The 19,421-nt window shown below is 44.1% G+C and overlaps 1 protein-coding gene and 1 long non-coding RNA gene across 3 annotated transcripts in view; one reads left to right on the top strand and one right to left on the bottom strand.

Annotated features, from left to right (window-relative positions):
* The window catches only part of LOC139234699 (dolichyl-diphosphooligosaccharide--protein glycosyltransferase subunit KCP2-like), a 353,523-nt gene that overhangs the window by 221,747 nt on the left and 112,355 nt on the right, over positions 1–19,421 (top strand). The window lies entirely within an intron of this gene.
* Positions 1–19,421, bottom strand: part of LOC139234628 (uncharacterized) — a 36,774-nt gene that overhangs the window by 6,713 nt on the left and 10,640 nt on the right. The window contains exons 2-3 of the long non-coding RNA XR_011588322.1: positions 5,538–5,848; positions 420–527 (exon numbers count right to left, since the gene is read on the bottom strand). This is a non-coding gene — a long non-coding RNA (uncharacterized lncRNA). The remainder of the gene's footprint in view (positions 1–419; positions 528–5,537; positions 5,849–19,421) is intronic.

Genomic DNA, 19,421 nt, shown 5'->3' with positions numbered 1-19,421 from the left:
CAGCCGGCGCTAAGTCCACCAAATTTGGGCCCTTTGTCTTTCATCAGAGTGTCTCAAAATTGCAATTATACTCAGCATGCCAACATATGCTACTCCCACTCGACTGACAGGGATTATGGAGCTGATCAGACACGAGACTCCCAAAGCAAGCGCTCTACTCGGAACTCCTTCACAGCAAACAAGCCGAAGGTGGGCAACGGAAACACCCTCAAAGCCTCCCTGATAAAGTGCAACATCCCCACTGACACCTGGGAGACCCTGGTCAAAGACCACCCTAAGTGGAGGAAGTGCATCCAGGAGGGCGCTGAGCACCTCGAGTCTCGTCGCCGAGAGCATGCAGAAATCAAATGCAGGCAGTGGAAAGAGTGTATGGCAAACCAGTCCCACCCACCCCTTTCCTCAACGACTATCTCTCCCACCTGTGACAGAGACTGTGATTCTCATATTGGACTGCACAGCCATCTGAGGACTCATGTTAAGAGTGGAAGCAGGTCTTCCTCGATTCCTAGGGACTGCCTATGATGATCCTGAGGGACGAGATAAAGTACATTATTAGAACAAAATCAGCGTATTCTCTCACCTCTTCAAATAAGGAGAACAAAATATTTATAAAAATGTGCAACTGACTTCACTACCAACATGCATGGAATTTAAAAACACATGGGTGGGATTGTGCGCTGCATTACCGCATCAATATTTTATCCCACTGAATGGTGGAAAGGTGGCTCATTCCTGACTTGTTGATTTCAGCTGTGCCATCATAGGAAGCATTGAGCAGAGGCCAGATGCCTCCACAAAATAAATGTAATTTATCACCACAGGTAACTGTCATGCACCTTTAAGAACATAAGAACAAAAGAAATAGGAGCAGGATTAGGCTATAAGGCCCCTTGAGCCTGCTCCGCCATTCAATAAGATCATGGCTGATCTGATCATGGACTCAGCTCCACTTCCCTGCCCGCTCCCCTTAACCCCTTATCCGCTTATCGTTTAAGAAACTGTCTATTTCTGTCTTAAATTTATTCAATGTCCCAGCTTCCACAGCTCTCTGAGGCAGCAGATTCCACAGATTCACAACCTTCTGAGAGAAGAAATTTCTCCTCATCTCAGTTCTAAATGGGTGGCCCTTTATTCTAAGATCATGCCCTCTAGTTCTAGTCTCTCCCACCAGTGGAAACATCCTCTCTGCATCCACCTTGTCAAGCCCCCTCATAATCTTATACGTTTCTAAAAGATCATCTGTCATTCTTCTGAATTCCAATGAGTAGAGGCCCAACCTACTCAAACTTTCCTCATAAGTCAACCCCCTCATCCCAGGGATCAACCTAGTGAACTTTCTCCGAACTGCCTCCACAGCAAGTATATCCTTTCGTAAGGGCAGGACATTCTTGCTATTGAGGGAGTGCAGCGAAGATTCACCAGACTGATTCCCGGGATGGTGGGACAGACCTATCAAGAAAGACTGGATCAACTGGGCTTGTATTCACTGGAGTTCAGAAGAATGAGAGGGGACCTCATAGAAACGTTTAAAATTCTGACGGGTTTAGACAGGTTAGATGCAGGAAGAATGTTCCCAATGTTGGGGAAGTCCAGAACCAGGGGTCACAGTCTGAGGATAAGGGGTAAGCCATTTAGGACCGAGATGAGGAGAAACTTCTTCACCCAGAGAGTGGTGAACCTGTGGAATTCTCTACCACAGAAAGTAGTTGAGGCCAATTCACTAAATATATTCAAAAGGGAGTTAGATGAAGTCCTTACTACTCGGGGGATCAAGGGGTATGGTGAGAAAGCAGGAATGGGGTACTGAAGTTTCATATTCAGCCATGAACTCATTGAATGGCGGTGCAGGCTAGAAGGGCTGAATGGCCTGCTCCTGCACCTATTTTCTATGTTTCTATGTTTCTATGTAAATATGGAAACCAAAACTGCACGCAGTATTCCAGGTGTACAGCTGTAACAAGACTTCCCTGCTTTTATACTCCATCCCCTTTGCAATAAAGGCCAAGATTCCATTGGCCTTCCTGATCACTTGCTGTACCTGCATACTATCCTTTTGTGTTTCATGCAGAAGTACCCCCAGGTCTCACTGTACTGCAGCACTTTGCAATCTTTCTCCATTTAAATAATAACTTGCTCTTTGATTTTTTTCTACCAAAGTGCATGACCTCACACTTTCCAACATTATACTCCATCTGCCAAATTCTTACCCACTCACTTAGCCTGTCTATGTCCTCCTCACACATTGCCCTTCCTCCCATCTTTGTATCGTCAGCAAACTTGGCTACGTTACACAGTCCCCTCTTCCAAGTCGTTGATATAGATTGTAAATAGTTGGGGTCCCAGCACTGATCCCTGCGGCATCCCACTCGTTACTGATTGCCAACCAGAGAATGAACCATTTATCCCGACTCTCTGTTTTCTGTTTGTCAGCCAATCTTCTATCCATGCTAATATATTACTCCCAACCCCGTGAACTTTTATCTTGTGCAGTAACCTTTTATGTGGCACCTTGTCAAATGTCTTCTGGATGTGCAAATACACCACACCCACTGGTTCCCCTTTATCCACCTTGTTCATTACATCCTCACAGAACTCCAGCAAATTTGTCAAACATGACTGCCCCTTCATAAATCCATGCTGACTTTGCCTGACCAAATTTTGCTTTTCCAAATGTCCTGTTACTGCTCCTTTAATAATGGACTCCAACATTTTCTCAACCACAGATGTTAGGCTAACTGATCTATAGTTTCCTGCTTTTTGTCTGCCTCCTTTTTTGAATAGGGGCGTTACATTTGCAATTTTCCAATCTGCCGGGACCTCCCCAGAATCCAAGGAATTTTGATAAATTACAACCAATGCATCCACAATTCCTGCCGCTACTTCTCTTCAGATCCTAGGATGCAAGCCATCAGGTCCAGGGATTTTATCTGCCTTTAATCCCATTATCTTACTGAGCACCACCTCCTTAGTGATTGTGATTGTGTTAAGTTCCTCCCCCCCCCTGTAGCCCCTTGACAATCCACTGTTGGAATATTGTTAGTGTCCTCTACCGTAAAAACTGATATAAAATACTTCGTTAGAGTTTCTGCCATCTCCATGTTCCCCATTACTAATTCCCTGGTCTCGTCCTCTAAGGGACTAACATTGACTTTAGCCACTCTTTTTCTTTTTATATACCTATAGAAACTCTTACTATCTGGTTTTATATTTTGTGCTAGTTTACGTTCATAGTCGATCTTCCCTTTCTTAATCATTTTTTTAGTCATTCTTTGCTGGCTTTTAAAAGCTTCCCAATCTTCTGTCCTCCCACTAGTTTTGGCCACTTTGTATGCTCTTGTTTTTAATTGGATACCGTCCTTTATATCTTTAGTTAGCCACAGATGGCTTTCTTTTCTCTTGCATCCTTTCCTCCTTACTGAATATATTTTTCTTGAGAATTGTGAAATATCTCTTTAAATGTATACCACTGTTCATCAACTGTCCCACACTTCAATCTATTTTCCAAGTCCACTTTAGCCAACTCTGCCCTCATACCTTCATAGTCTCCTTTATTTAAGCTTAGTACACTGGTTAGAGATCCAACTTTCTCACCCTCCATCTGAATTTGAAACTTAATCATGCTATGATCACTCATTCCAAGGGGATCCTTTATTAGGAGATTGTTTATTAATCTTGTCTCATTACACAGGACCAGATCTAGGATAGCCTGCCCCCTGGTTGGTTCCGTTACATACTGCTCAAGGAAGCCGTCCCTTCTGCACTCTATGAAGTCTTCCTCAAGGCTACCCTGACCACTTTGACTTGTCCAATCAATATGGAGGTTAAAATCACCCATGATTATTGCTGTTCCCTTTTTACAAGCCCCCACTATTTCCTGGTTTATTCTCCGACCAACAGAGTTGCTACTGTTAGGGGGCCTACATTCTATACCCAACAGTGACTTTTTCCCCTTATTATTCCTATCTCCACCCAAACTGTTTCAACGTCCTGATCCTTTGAGCCAATATCGTTTCTCACTATTGCAGTGATTCCATCCTTTATCAACAGAGCTACCTCCTTTTCCTTTCTGTCTGTCCCTCCGGATTGTCAAATACCCCATAATATTTAATTCCCAGTCCTGGTCACCTTGCAACCACGTCTCTGTAATGGCTATCAGATCATACCCATTTGTCTCAATTTGTGCCGTCAACTCATCTATTTTGTTACAAATGCTACGTGCATTTAGACAAAGTGCCTTTAAATTTGTTATTTTACTCTTTTTTCCTGCTTGTTTTCTCTCTTCTTCAAACTCACTTTCTTTATTTTTGCTTCTTAATTTCCGCTTTTCTCCCCTCCCTACTGAATCTATTTTCAAGTTCCCATCCCCCTGCCAAGCTAGTTTAAACCCTCCCCAACAGCACTAGCAACCAGCCCCCCCACGAGGATATTGGTCCCTGCTCCATTGAGGTGCAACCCGTCCGGCTTGTACAGGTCCCACCACCCCCAGAAGTGGTCCCAATGCCTCAGGAATCTAAAGCCCTCCCACCTGCACCATCTCTCCAGCCATGTATTCATCTGCTCTATCTTCCTATTTTTGTACTCACTAGCTCGTGGCATTGGGAGTAATCCGGAGATTACTATCTTTGAGGTCCTACTTTTTAATCTCTCTCCTGGCTCCCTAAACTCTGCCTGCAGGACCTCATCCCTCTTCCTACCTGTGTCATTGGTACCGATGTGGACCACGACCTCTGGCTGTTCGCCCTGTCCCCCCAGAATGCCCTGCAGCCACTCAGTAACATCCTTGACCCTGATACCAGGGAGGCAACATACCATCCTGGAGTCATGTCTGCGACTGCAGAAACGCCTGTCTGTTCCCCTGACTATGGAATCCCCTATCACTATAGCTCTTCCATTCTTTTTCTTCCCCCCTGTGCAGCTGAGCCACCCGTGGTTCTGTGGAGTTGGCTCTGGCTGCATTTCCCAGAGCCACCATCGCCCCCACCGGCACACAGAACAGAGTACCGGTTGGAGAGCAAAATGGACTCAGGGGACTCCTGCACTACCTGCCTAGTCCTCCTCTTCTGTCCAGGGGTCACCCAAACCCGATCTGCCTGCACACTCTTAAGCTGCGAGGTGACCACCTCTAGAAATGTGCTTTCCACGTTGCTCTCAGTCGCACGGATGCACCGTGGTGACTCCAGCCGCCGCTCAAGCTCCAAAACACAGAACTCGAGTTGATGCAGCCGGAGACACCTCCTGAACATGTGGTTGTCGCGGCTGTGCGAAGCAGCCAGGATTTCCCACATGCCACAAGATGTGCAATCCACATGACTGAGCTGCACTGCCATCCCTCAGTTATACCCGCAACTATCAAGTAGAACGAAACTCTAAACCTTAGCAAAACACACCCAGAAACTAATCAACAAACAGTTGATTTAATGAACTGGTTCTCCTTAGATAATAAGGATCACATATATTTACTTTCAGTTCTTAGTTACTTACTTACGTCAATGCCAAATGTTTCTTACTGAAAGCAAAGAAAAAGATAAAATACTCACCAATCCACCAGCCAATTACTTCGATTTCTTTTTACTTCTTTGTTTAGTTTCTGCCCCTGCTGCAGCTGGCCTCCCGAACGGCTGTTGCTCCAAGCTGCTGCCACCGCCCTTTATCCTCCCACGCCGCTCCGCTCTCGCTATACTGGCCTCCCGAACTGCCTTGGTGAAGGGCTAAAACCTTACTTTTTCAGCCAGCGTGGGTCTCTACCTGAGAAGACCAGGGTCCAGAGATCAGAGCAATATAGAATTGCCTTGGACTTGTAAATACGATGAGTGGCTGATCCTTCTCAATACTGTGATGCTTCATTTTTCTTTTGGCATGAAAGAGAAGGAGACATCTTGTTATATTCTAGTTCATTTGCACACTCAGAACTTCCATGACAAGGAGCTCCAGCAATCTTTGCTTCTACATGTGCTATTCAAGTAATTTAAATGATAACAGCAGCAAAAAAAGCCAAAGAATGCCATTCCTTTGCAGTGCAGGAAAGCACTAAATAGCAGTAAGAGATTATCCACTAATCCAATATGGAAAATTCTCACATGTACAACCAATTAATGCTGATAAATGAAACAAATGTGTTCAGATTTTATTTATTTCCTTGTCACTTTTAAATAATTTATTTTCAAATAATGTATGAGGTCATTCCAATTGAAAATCAATCAACAAAAGGCACTGTCCTCACAGAGGCCATTTCCTAACTTTCTACCAATTCCTGGATGAAATAAAAACAGAGAAACTGTGTAACCTTCAGAGCCACAATTCACATTTAGAACTATTTTATTGGGAAACAAAAATTACTTACTCGAAAGAGGAATCATAAGTGCCCAATATTGTCTGATAAGCCTGAATATATTGCATGAACAACAGTAAACTCTGTCAGGAGTGTCCAAGAATGCCTTTAACATGAGACATTGTGACCTTTTTACAACATCAATAGCTTACAAGAAAATTGACCACATGCTGCAAGCTCAATCTGGTATATTAATTTCAGCCACTCACTTCTCTGATCTAGTTAGTATGGTATCATCGGGTAGTCACAAATTACATGACCCAAGACCTCTTAAATTAACTTCACTTCATCACTGCTGCAGGATTGGGCAACAATGTTACTTTTTTGTGGATTCATTGTAGCTGGTATTTCCACAAACATATGATTGGTGCTCAGTGCTGATGTTGCACATCACTACTAACCTTCACTGAAGGACTCCAACATTATCATAATTCATATATTTTATAATCAGAGGGCATTTTCCATTGATTGCTGCTTTTTACATCTGGGCTTTTGGGACACTTACAACACATGAAAGAGGCTATTTTGATGAGATGAAAAGCTTGTTTCTCAGGCTCAGTCAGAATCTCTGAAAATAACCCATTCTTGTTTTTTCCAATAAGGAAGCAATTATTCACGTTGCCACAATTTTATTGTACCTATATTAATTGTGAACATTATATTACAATCGCAAAGTCCTGCAACCCCTCCAGTAATGCTCTCATATGGCAGGATTATCCCTTTAGGATTGTTTTATATATGCTAAGAAAAAACAAGAAGTCAGCAGGGAATGATGGCAGAAAAGGAAATAAGTAAAAACAAGTTATTCAGGTTCAAGGCAATCATTGGCTTTTTGAGGAATTGTTCATTGTTTCAACATTTCAACATCCACTGTATAGTGCACAAAAAAACTTTCCAACAAAGCCAATTGGACAAAACCCTTCACAGAAATAGTAAAACATGAATTAGTCTTGACTGTAGGAGTTACACAAGAATAGTTGTTTAATTCTGTTATACATATTGACATTATAGAAACTGAAATGCTATTATAATGAATAAGGATAAGTATAGGCCTTGCTGCCTCAAGCAGGCTGGTAGTATCAACTGCTGAACTACAAAATCAGTATGCTTCAAATGCTTGTTGCAAACACTTGAATCCTGGAATGATTTTGTTTGTCAGTAATGCTTTGCTGAATATTGGGAGGGTTTCCTTTGACTCCACTTAAAATACAACAGGGATGATTTTCCTGACACTTGCCTCCAGGCAACAAACAGTTTCCCAGGTGCAAAGGTCAGGAAAGTTCACCCTCTTATTTTTTCCGCTTCTCCATCCTCTCCTGAAGGCAATGATTTACTCAGGGGAGCATTTCTACAGACGAGAGCAGCCCTCCAGTACTTCCCCCAAATGGCAAGTCCTCATGTGCGAACAGTATGTTATGTGTCCAGAATAACCTTAAAATTAGAGCTACACCATTCAGAGGTGATGCCAAGATGTACTTCTTCACACAAAGGGTAGTGAAAATCTGGAACTCCAGCCTCCAAAAAGCTGTTGAGGCTAGGTCAATTGATGATTTTTTGTTTTAGCAAGGGTATTACAGGTTAAGGAACCAAGATGGGTAGAAGGAGTTAAGATACAGATCAGCCATGACCTGATCGAATGGCGCAACAGACCTGAATAGCTGACCCCTGTTCCTATGTTCCTATAATAGAGCCCCTGATCATGCAATAATTATAGCTAAATTCAATATTTTCATCTAAAGTCCACACATCCGCATATCAGATAAACAACATATGAATGTATTAAAATGACGAACAGGAAAAGACCAACTGGTCCTTCCAACGTGTCTCAAATAGTTGTGATGCATTATCCATCACAATACAGGTACTCGCAATCTACCATGTTACCTCCTGGGAGAGGTGGAAAAACAGATAAAATCTCAGGCAAGTAGGAGGAAACAAATCTGGAAGAAGAAGCCTTAATTGATTGTTCCATTCCTCATATTAATGGAAAAATTAACAACAACAACTTGTATTTCTGTAGCGCATTTAAACGTAGTGAAACATCCCAAGGCGCTTTGCAGAAGTATTATGAGACAAAAAAAATTGACACTGAGCCTTCAGTTTTTTGTCTCATAAGGAGAAATTAGGGCAGGTTGGTCAAAGAGGTAGGTTTTAAGTAGCATTTTGAAGGAGGAAAGAGAGGTAGAGAGGCGGAGAGGTTTAGGCAGGGAATTCTAGAGCTTACGGCCTAGGCAACAGAAGGCATGGCCACCGATGATTGAGCAATTATAATCAGAAATGCTCAAGAGGACAGAATTAGAGAAGCGCAGATATCTCGGGGGGGTTGTGGAGTTGAAGGAGATTATAGAGATAGGGAGGGGCGAGGCCATAGAGGGATTTGAAAACAAGGATGAGAATTTTGACATCAAAGCTTTGCTTAACTGGGAGCCAATGTAGGTCAGTGAGTACGGGGTGAAGATTGAGCGAGACTTGGTGTGAATTACGACATGGGCATCCGAGTTTTGGATTACCTTTAGTTCACATAGGGTAGAATGTGGGAAGCCACAGAGGAGTGTGTTGGAACAGTCAAGTCTAGATGTAACAAAGGCACAGATGAGGGCTTCAACAGTGGATGAGCTGAGGATATGTGGTTGAAAGTTTATTTCAGGGTCAAATATAACACCAAGGTTGCGAACAGTGTGGCTCAACTTCAGACAGAAGTTGGGGAGAGGGATGGAGTCAGTGGCTAGGGAATGGAGTTTGTGGTGGGGACCAAGACCAATGGCTTTGGTCTTCCCAATATTCAATTGGTGGAAATTTCTGCTCATCCAGAACTGGATGTCAGACAAGCAGTGACAATTTAGAGACCAAGGAGGGGTTGAGAGAAGTGGTAGTGAGGTAGAGTTGGGTGTCATCAGTGTACATGTGGAAACTGACGCTGTGTTTTCGGATGATGTCGCCAAGGGCCAGCATGTAGATGAGAAATAGGAGACCAAGGATAGATCCTTGGGGCACACCAGAGGTAACGATGCAGGGGCGGGAAGAGATGTCATTGCAGGTGATTCTCTGGCTATGATTAGATAGATAAGATTGGAAGCAGGCGAGTGCAGTTCCACCCAGCTGGACGACGGTGGAGAGGCGTTGGAGAAGGATAGAGTGGTCAACCGTGTCAAAGGCTGCAGACAAGTCAAGAAAGAAAAGGAGTGATAGTTTACCTTTGTCACAGACACAAAGGATGGCATTTGTGACTTTGATGAGAGCCGTTTCGGTACTGTGGCAGGCACGGAAACCGGATTGGAGGGATTCAAACATGGAACTGCGGGAAAGATGGGCATGAATTTGGGAGGTGACAACACATTCAAGGACTTTGGACAGGAAAGGGAAGTTGGAGATGGGGTGTTACTTTGCAAGGATGGAGGGGGTCAAGGGTTGTTTTTTTGAGGAGCAGGGTGATGACGGCAAATTTGAGGGAGAGGGGGACAGTACCTGAGGAGAGAAAACCATTAACAATGTCAGCTAACATGGGAGCCAGAAAAAGAAGTTGGGTGGTCAGCAGTTTGGTGGGAATAGGGTCAAGGAAGCAGGAAGTGGAACTCATGGTCAAAAAAAGAGTAATTCAGATCAAGAAGGTGCCAGTTTCATCCTCCAACCTGAATTGAGTTAGACGATTTCAGCCAGACAGCATGAGTGGAATTATATATTTGCATGAATCAGCACCTCAAAAGCCTGCTACAACAAAATTCCCCTCTGCTCCCCTTCCCATCTGCCTCAACTCCCCAGAGAAGCTAGGGAGTGCACCTTCAAGTGATCCTAAGGCCAGAGGAGTTACTGTAATCAGGGGCACATCTCTGTGATGGGCTGAAGTTCTGCCTTACCAAAGATGTGCCCAATGGAGCAACGGTGCAAGATCCAGGCTATAAAATCAGTTTGCAAATCAAAATATTATCATGGCTATAGTGAGGGAAAATCTTGACACAGAGGAGGGTACCGGCGGTATCTAGCTAATGCTTGCTAATTTGACAATGTGGTCCATTGTACTATAAAAGAATTAACGTGTTGTACAAGTTTGCCAACTCAGAGAAAAACCTCACATTGTGGAGTTTTTATCCAGTCATCTGTTTACAATCCCAAACATTCTGCACCAGAAGGTTTCTAAAGCTCGGGAATGTAATTTGGAAATTAGGAGGAAATGCAGAGTCAAGAAAAAACTTTTTCACCCAAAGGATAATAGTCATATGGAATACATTACCAGGAAAAGCTATGAAAGCAAACAGGATAAATGTGTTCAATAGACAACTGGACATGTTTCTGAAGAAGGAGGTGATTGATGGATATGGGTATGCAAGCTTGGCATCGAGATCAATCAAAACAAAGGTAGGCTTGTTGACAAAAGTGGTATTTTCCTGTTGCTAATAAATCCTATATGTCTTAATAAACATACTGATACCCCTGATAATTAACTGTAGACTATTACTCAATAATGATAGCATGACCATGAATGCCTCGGTGTTAACTGCGCAGGCAGCTATTAACGAATATGATATAATTGGGATTACAGAGATATGGCTCCAGAGTGACCAAGGCTGGGAACTCAACATTCAGGGATATTCAACATTCAGGAAGGATAGACAGAAAGGAAAAGGAGGTGGGTAGCATTGCTGGTTAAAGAGGAAATTAATGCAATAGTAAGGAAGGACATTAGCTTGGATGATGTGGAATCTGTATGGGTAGAGCTGCAGAATACCAAAGGGCAGAAAACGCTAGTGGGAGTTGTGTACAGACCACCAAACAATAGTAGTGAGGTTGGGAACAGCATCAAACAAGAAATTAGGGATGCGTGCAATAAAGGTGCAACAAGTTATCATGGGCGACTTTAATCTACATATAGATTGGGCTAACTAAACTGGTAGCAATACGGGAGAGGAGGATTTCCTGGAGTGCATTAGGGATGGTTTTCTAGACCAATATGTCGAGGAACCAACTAGAGGGCTGGCCATCCTAGACTGGGTGATGTGTAATGAGAAAGGACTAATTAGCAATCTTGTAGTGGGAGGCCCCTTGGGGAAGAGTGACCATAATATGGTAGAATTCTTTATTAAGATGGAGAGTGATACTTTATTTCAGAGACTAGGATCCTGAAGTTAAGGAAAGATAACTTCGATGGTATGAGACAGGAATTGGCTAGAATCGACTGGCGAATGATACTTAAAGGGTTGACAGTGGATAGGCAATACAAACATTTAAAGATCAAATGGATGAAGTTCAACAATTGTACATCCCTGTCTGGAGTAAAAATAAAACGAGGGAGGTGGCTCAACCGTGGCTAACAAGGGAAATTAGGGATAGTGTTAAATCCAAGGAAGAGGCATATAAATTGGCCAGAAAAAGCAGCAAACCCGAGGACTGGGAGAAATTTAAAATTCAGCAGAGGAGGACAAAGGGTTTAATTAGGAGGGGGAAAATAGAGTATGAGAGGAAGCTTGCTGGGAACATAAAAACTGACTGCAAAAGCTTCTATAGATATGTGAAGAGAAAAAGATTAGTGAAGACAAACATAGGTCCCTTGCAGTCAGAATCAGGTGAATTTATAATGGGGAACATAGAAATGGCAGACCAACTGAACAAATACTGTGGTTCTGTCTTCACGAAGGAAGACACAAATAACCTTCTGGAAATACTAAGGGGTTGAGGGTCTAGCGAGAAGGAGGAACTGAAGGAAATCCTTATTAGTCAGGAAATTGTGTTCGGAAAATTGTTGGGATTGAAGGCTGATAAATCCCCAGGGCCTGATAGTCTGCATCCCAGAGTACTTAAGGAAGTGGCCCTAGAAATAGTGGATGCATTGGTGATAATTTTCCAACAGTCTATCGACTCTGGATCAGTTCTTATAGACTGGAGGGTAGCTAATGTAACACCACTTTTTAAAGAAGGAGGGAGAGCGAAAACGCAGAATTATAGACTGGTTAGCCTGACATCGGTAGTGGGGAAAATGTTGGAATCAATTATTAAAGATGAAATAGCAGCGCATTTGGAAAGCAATGACAGGATCAGTCCAAGTCAGCATGGATTTATGAAAGGGAAATCATGTTTGATAAATCTTTTAGAATTTTCTAAGGATGTAACTAGTGGAGTGGACAAGGGAGAACCAGTGGATGTGGTGTATTTGGACTTTCAAAAGGCTTTTGATAAGGTCCCACATGAGATTAGTGTGCAAAATTAAAGCCCATGGTATTCGGGGTAATGTATTGACGTGGATAGAAAACTCGTTGGCAGACAGGAAGCAGAGAGTCGGGATAAACGGGTCCTTTTCAGAATAGCAGGCAGTGACTAGTGGGGTGCCGCAGGGTTCAGTGCTGGAACTGTGAGCTGTGAGGAGGATACTAAGAAGCTGCAGGGTGACTTGGACAGGTTAAGTGAGTGGGCAAATGCATGGCAGATGCAATATAATGTGGATAAATCTGAGGTTATCCACTTTTGTGGCAAATACAGGAAGGCAGAATATTATCTGAATGGCGACAGATTAGTAAAAGCAGAGTTACAACGAGACCTGGGTGTAATGGTACATCAGTAATTGAAAGTTGCCATGCAGGTACAGCAGGCGGTGAAGAAGGCAAATGGCATGTTGGCCTTCATAGCTAGGGGCTTTGAGCATAGGAGCAGGGAGGTCTTACTGCAGTTGTACAGCACCTTGGTGAGGCCTCACCTGGAATATTGTGTTCAGTTTTGGTCTCCTAATCTGAGGAAGGACGTTCTTGGTATTGAGGGAGTGCAGCGAAGGTTCACCAGACTGATTCCCGGGATGGCAGGACTGACATATGAGGAGAGACTGGATCGACTGGGCATGTATTCACTGGAGTTTAGAAGAATGAGAGGGGATCTCATCGAAACATATAAAATTCTGACTGGATTGGACAGGTTAGATACAGGAAGAATGTTCCCGATACTGGCAAAGTCCAGATCCAGGGGTCACAGTCTAAGAATAAGGGGTAAGCTATTTAGGACCAAGATGAGGAGAAACTTCTTCACTCAGCAAGTTGTTAACCTGTGGAATTCTCTACCGCAGAAAGTTGTTGATGCCAATTCATTGGATATATTCAAGAGGGAGTTAGATATGATCCTTACGGCTAAAGCGATCAAGGGGTATGGAGATAAAGCAGGAAAGGGGTGCTGAGGGAATGATCAGCCATGATCTTATTGAATGATGGTGCAAACCTGAAGGGCCGAATGGTCTACTCCTACACCTATTTTCTGTGTTTCTATATTACTATCAACTGCATCAAAAATTCTGGCTACTCCGAGAACTTTGCGATCCTCCAAATCTGGCCTCTTATGCATCCTCAATTTGCTTCGCTCCTCTATTGGCAGACATGCCTTCAGCTATCTCAATCCTAACCTCTAGAATTCCCTCAATAAACATTCCTGCCTCTCTATCTCATTCTCCTCCTTTAGATGCTCCTTCAAATCTACCTGTTTGACCAAGCTTTTGGTCATCTGTCTCGGTGTCAAATTTTGTCTGACACCTATGAAGCACCTTGGGACATTTTACTACATAAAAGGCTTTATATTAATGTTAGTTGTTGTTGTTACTATGGCAACCACCACTATTATTAAAAACAAACTTCAATTTTAACAGATACTTTTATCAGTCATTAGTTGCAATAATATTTATGATTGAAATATCAGATGTGCCATTTATTGGAAGGTTGGGTAGTGCAGTGGGTTAAATGCTGGACACCAAAGCAGAAAGTCTTAGGTTTGCACCCTAACACGATACACTCTGATTTGCATCCTTTCAAGTTGTATTGAATGATTATCAGATCTTAGGATATGGGGAGTAACCAGGAGAATGTAAGATCTGATATTAGACTGTTGCTATATCTCCTGGTTGCTTGGGAATGGAAACAATGGTCTATGCTGCACTCAATAGATATTTTGGGGGTGAATTTCTGCAGAGGTTCTCCTGCTCAGCGAACCAGAATTTCAGCGGAAGAGCCACGGAAACCCCAGAAAATCGGTGTGAGAGCCCCCTTAGAAATTGACTCCAGCCTATACTTAATGACAACTGATTTCCCTCTCACTTTATCAAAAATAGTCCATCAATTGAAACCAGTGCATATATGTAGAATCCTAATAAAAAGTCAGGCAGCACTAATTTGCTAATTGATTGTACGTTAAAAATGATCAGGTTCGCTCATCTGCAGTCGATTAGTCTTTGAGTAACCAACGCATATTCCAATCTTACTGGGAGTCAGCTGCTGTCTGACTAATGGGATGTGCATTATACAAATGTGCATTTAATTGGCATGCATCTGTTTCTTAATGTACTGGTCAAGCATTTTCTACATGACTTTCACGAGTAACTTGTGTTGAGATTGATAAGATGCAATGAAGGGCTCTCCCTATGAGGCAAAATCTTTTACTGGGTTGCTTTTTATCTTTCGCTTAAGCCACATTACAGGCATCTATGCACTGTAACAGCTAATTGATTTTGACAACAGCCCAATCGATAATTAATCAAAGAACATGTTGTCTGAAGTTACACCACCAGGCTTAATGGAGGAAATAGCTTAGAATTTGGACAATTAAGTTTGGGGAAGGAGAAATGGTGAAGCAGAATGAATAGCTTTATTAAAGATATCTGAGGTACAGTATTGACATTTAGACTGCATTTCTCCTCCGCAATCCTGCCTGATTTTAGGTGGAATTCCAGCAGAGAATGAAGGAAAATGCGGGCAGTGATGCCTCTGCTGCTTCACCATTAACCATTATTTCCCTCTCCCTGCCCCACTGCCCCATTGGCAACTCCCCTTCTCTGTCTGCAACATGTAAGCGGGAGTCAGGGACCTGGGTCTCAGGTGGATTTCCCTCCCTTACGGCAGTCTTGCTCCAACTCTGCTGGGATTTTGTAGCCAGAAATGGCAGACTCCCACTTGGCAGCGGGAATCCCACTGGGAGCCTGTCATAGATGGGTGATGAACCCAAACCCAGTTTCTGCCGATGTTGGGGGGCGGAGAATCTACCCAGCCAGAACATCACTGCCGTGAGGACAATCATTTCCTTAATGCAAGTTTGAAAAAAGAGAAATTCCAATGCTATTTTTACCCTAAATGCTATTTAAGTTTAAATTCTACTTCCCAAGTACAAATTTCAATTACTTACACGGCCAATTCTAATTTCTAACGGCTAGACTTTCCACTTTGCTGTCCATTGCCCAAAAAATGGGCGATGTTCCAGCGATGTTCGATGTCCCAGCCTTACCGATCGCTGGCTCATTGCCCATTTTTTTTATCCCGATTTTCCACTCGGCGATAGGCCAGCGATGTCAAATGGGCGATGCAAAAGGTCAGCGATGTGACGCTCGCCCAATGAATAGCCAGCGATGTGGAAGGCAAAAGCTTCTCTAGCAACGGCCTTCTGCACATGCGATTTAAAAAAATTTCCGGTTGACAGCATTTTGCGTGTTTCGGGTATCCACACATACACAGTAAAGTCGATTGTGGTGGGAAAGAGAGAGAGAGGGAAAGAAGGAAAAGAGAGCTTGGATTAGGATTATGAGAGGATTAAAAGAGCAAAAGGTGATAAATTGGAAAAAGTCAGTGTGAAAACTCATTTGAAAGAGTGTAGTCAAAAATGTTAATTTTAAAACGTGAGTTCAAAATATTATAAAAGTTATCAAAAATGTCAGCAGCATCATCATCGGATGTGGAGGAGGCTCGCAAAAGGGCCAAGCCCTTCTCAGATGAGGCAAACGAGGTCCTCGTTCAGGCGGTGTATGCAAGGTGGGGCGAGTTAACCCGGGGTGGCAGTGGGAAACCCCCACCCCGGACGTACAGGAAGATATGGGTCGAGATTTCGGACATCGTTTCGGTGGCAGCTAATGAGGCGAGGGGGTCCGACCAAAACCGCAAACATTGGAACAGCCTGGTTGCGTCAGCAAGAGTAAGTACAAATTTTATATTGTATATTATTGTAATTTTAATATTAAATCTTGTGCATTGAAATATATTTTGTACACAGCTGGACACTTTAGCTCCTGACATTGCAGACCTCAATGGAGATTGTATTATTGATCAGCCATGATCATATTGAATGGTGGTGCAGGCTCAAAGGGCCGAATGGCCTACTCCTGCACCTATTTTCTATGTTTCTATGTTTCTATGAGAGATATGTTTGTGTCAATTATCACCTCGTATCCCCATTATGTGTTATAACTGTTAAAATGTCTTTCCATGATAATACAGATACCATACAGCTTATGCTATGCACTTTTCCAATTTTGCAGAGGAAGATATCGAACAACCGAGCCCAGCAGAGGCATATGGGAGGGGCACAGCTGCCTTACAACCGCTGAGTGACATTGAGGAGCATGCTGCGGCTCTGGTCGGGAGCTGCAGTCGAGAGGCCACCTCCCGTGGATCTGTCGGGCCCACTGATGTGTCACGTGAGTAATGTGGCAAGCAGTGTTAAAGTAATGTAATGCCGTTTCATGACAATATACAAATGTACGGTCCTCTTAATCAAACAGTATATCTCAGACTAATCCTGCCTCCACAACTCTGTGTTACTCACTTCCACATATATGTACTACCATATGTACTAACATATGATGCATTGTTATGTAATGTCTCCTGGTCTCATTTATTGTAACAGTGATGCACCTCTGCAATATGTATCTGCTATAATAAACTCAATAAGCTCAATTGTGTTTTGCAGGGCCCACAACACCCACAGCACAAATGTGCAGATCACCAGCGGTTCCGTTACAGGTGGTCCTCACCACGGGTGGGGAGGAGGAGGAGGAGGAGGAAGATACCACCGAGCCTGAGGAGGAGGAGAAGGAGGAGGAAGTGGATATGGAGGAAGATGCCCCTAGCATCCCTCATCATGTGGTGGAATCACCTGTGGGACCTGTGGCCATTACATCGGCATCTTCGACGGACGAAGCAGTGGGACCAAGCAGCGTGCTACTGTTGACGCCAAGGCGAGCGTTAGTGCCCTCGCAGACCTCGCGGAGGTTGTGTCAGCGAGTAGAGCACACGCCTACCCTGGCCGATCGCATGGATGGCTTGGCTCAAATGTGCAAGGAGACTGTCGCGATAAGTCGCGAACATCTCCAGGTGTTTCTGGACTTCAAGGAGACCTTCTCCCGGGTGTCCAGCAGAGGATTCAGCAGACCGTCACCACCAATGTCTTGCGGCAAGCATAGTTGGCGGGACACGGCGCTGCACCTGAACATGAGGTGATGCCGCAGACCACAAACGCCAGCACACAAGCGGGTCAGGAGGAAACAATTCCTTCTAACTCGGAAGGCGATCCCCATGCTTCACCTTCCCCTCCTACACCCCCCCAACAGGTGATCGCACCACCACCAGTTCCCCCACCACGGCAGGAAGTCTTGCCGTTGGCAGTTGCATGCCCGTGATGTCTTGGTGCCACCCAGGGACCAAATTGGGCGGGTGGAGCTAGAGTACGGGGAAGGAAACGTGGCCCCAGGTGATGTGTGAATATTGTTTTTGCTCTCTCTGTTAATGGTTTACTGTTGGGATGTTGTTTGGGAGGTTGGGTGGGAGGTTGAGTAGGTGAGTGGGTGGGTTGTTGGGTTGTTTGGGTTGCTCCTGTTGCAGTTGAAATTTAAATTTTGTTTGAGTAAAATTTTTTAATTACCTTTTACAATTTACAATTGTTGTGCATTTTCTTATAATAATGTAATAACATATTAATGTAAACAATGCCGACCAGACCGTGCAATGAGGTAACGTAGCTCAACGCTAACGCAAACGCTACCGTTGCTTTGCGATAAACGTAACTGTAACTCTCACTGTCCACATGGAAAGTTCATGCAAAGCGTTCATTTATGAGCTGCTCACTTTTGCAGCCGTGTAACTGCCATGGGGTTTTTCCAGTCTTGCGGGTGGGCGTGGGGACATGGGTTCATTGCCAGGTTGAATGTCCTCCCCGAGGTGCTCATCGGCCTCCTCCTGCTCCTCCTCCTCCTCCTCCTTCTGCTGCTCCTCATCATCTGCCTCTTCCATCTCCAATCCTTCTTGAGGTGGACCGGCAGTCCCATCTGGCAAATGTTGTCCTCTCCTTATAGCCAGGTTATGTAACATGCAGCACACCACAATAAACTCAGCGACCTGGTCAGGATGGTACTGTAGGCAGCCTCCTGAGTGGTCCAGGCATCTGAAGCGCTGTTTTAGGACTCTATTTGTCTTTTCGACGATGTTGCGTGTAGCAATGTGACTTTCATTGTAACGCTTCTCGGCCTCAGTAACAGGGTTACGTAGGGGGGTCATGAGTCAGCTGGCAAGGCCATATCCTTTATCCCCCAGCATCCAACCGTGGCCTTGTGGCTGATTAGCAAACAGGTCAGAGACAGCACTCTCACGCAGGATGTGTGCATCATGGATGCTGCCCGGAAAATTAGCATTTACTGCCATGATAATCTGGTTGTGGTCGACAACGAGCTGCACATTTAGCGAGTGAAATCCCTTTCGGTTATGAAACATCTCCGCGTTCTGTAAAGGTGATTTCTGGGTGATGTGCATGCAGTCTATTGCTCCCTGCACCTTGGGGAAGTTTGCTATTCTCGAGAACCACAAAGCCCTCCCGGTTTGTGCCTCCCTGGTCATAGGGAAGTTTATAAAGCCCATCCTGCGAGCGTAAAGGGCTTGAGTCACCTGCCGAATGGAGCAGTGTGTGGCGTGCTGAGAGATACGGCAGATGTCACCAGCTGAAAGGAGCCCGATGCGTAGAAGGATAGTGCTGCAGTCACCTTTACCTCAACGGGCAATGCAGTCCTGATGGTGCTGGCAAGCTGCAGATCCCCCTCGATGAGCTGACAAATCTCATCGATGACCTCCTTTCAGAAGCGCAACCTCCGAAGGCATGTGTTATCAGACAAGTTCAGGTAAGAATGCTTTTCCTTGTAAGTTCTTCGGCTGTAAGGTCTATATGTCTACGTGTTACTCTGCGACCTCTATGATTGACCTCTTCACTTAACCCTTCACTTAACATAAGCTCAGATGCCAACAGTTCTGCACTTACAAGTAATGGCAGAGAAGATGCAGCCCCCATTCTTTCACTGTTTATATAAATGCCTTTTCTACTACTA

The sequence above is a fragment of the Pristiophorus japonicus genome, chromosome 1 (assembly GCF_044704955.1).
Source record: "Pristiophorus japonicus isolate sPriJap1 chromosome 1, sPriJap1.hap1, whole genome shotgun sequence".
NCBI lineage: Eukaryota > Metazoa > Chordata > Chondrichthyes > Pristiophoridae > Pristiophorus > Pristiophorus japonicus.
Note: the sequence above shows the minus strand (reverse complement) of the source record. Positions and strands in the feature narration are given on the sequence as shown.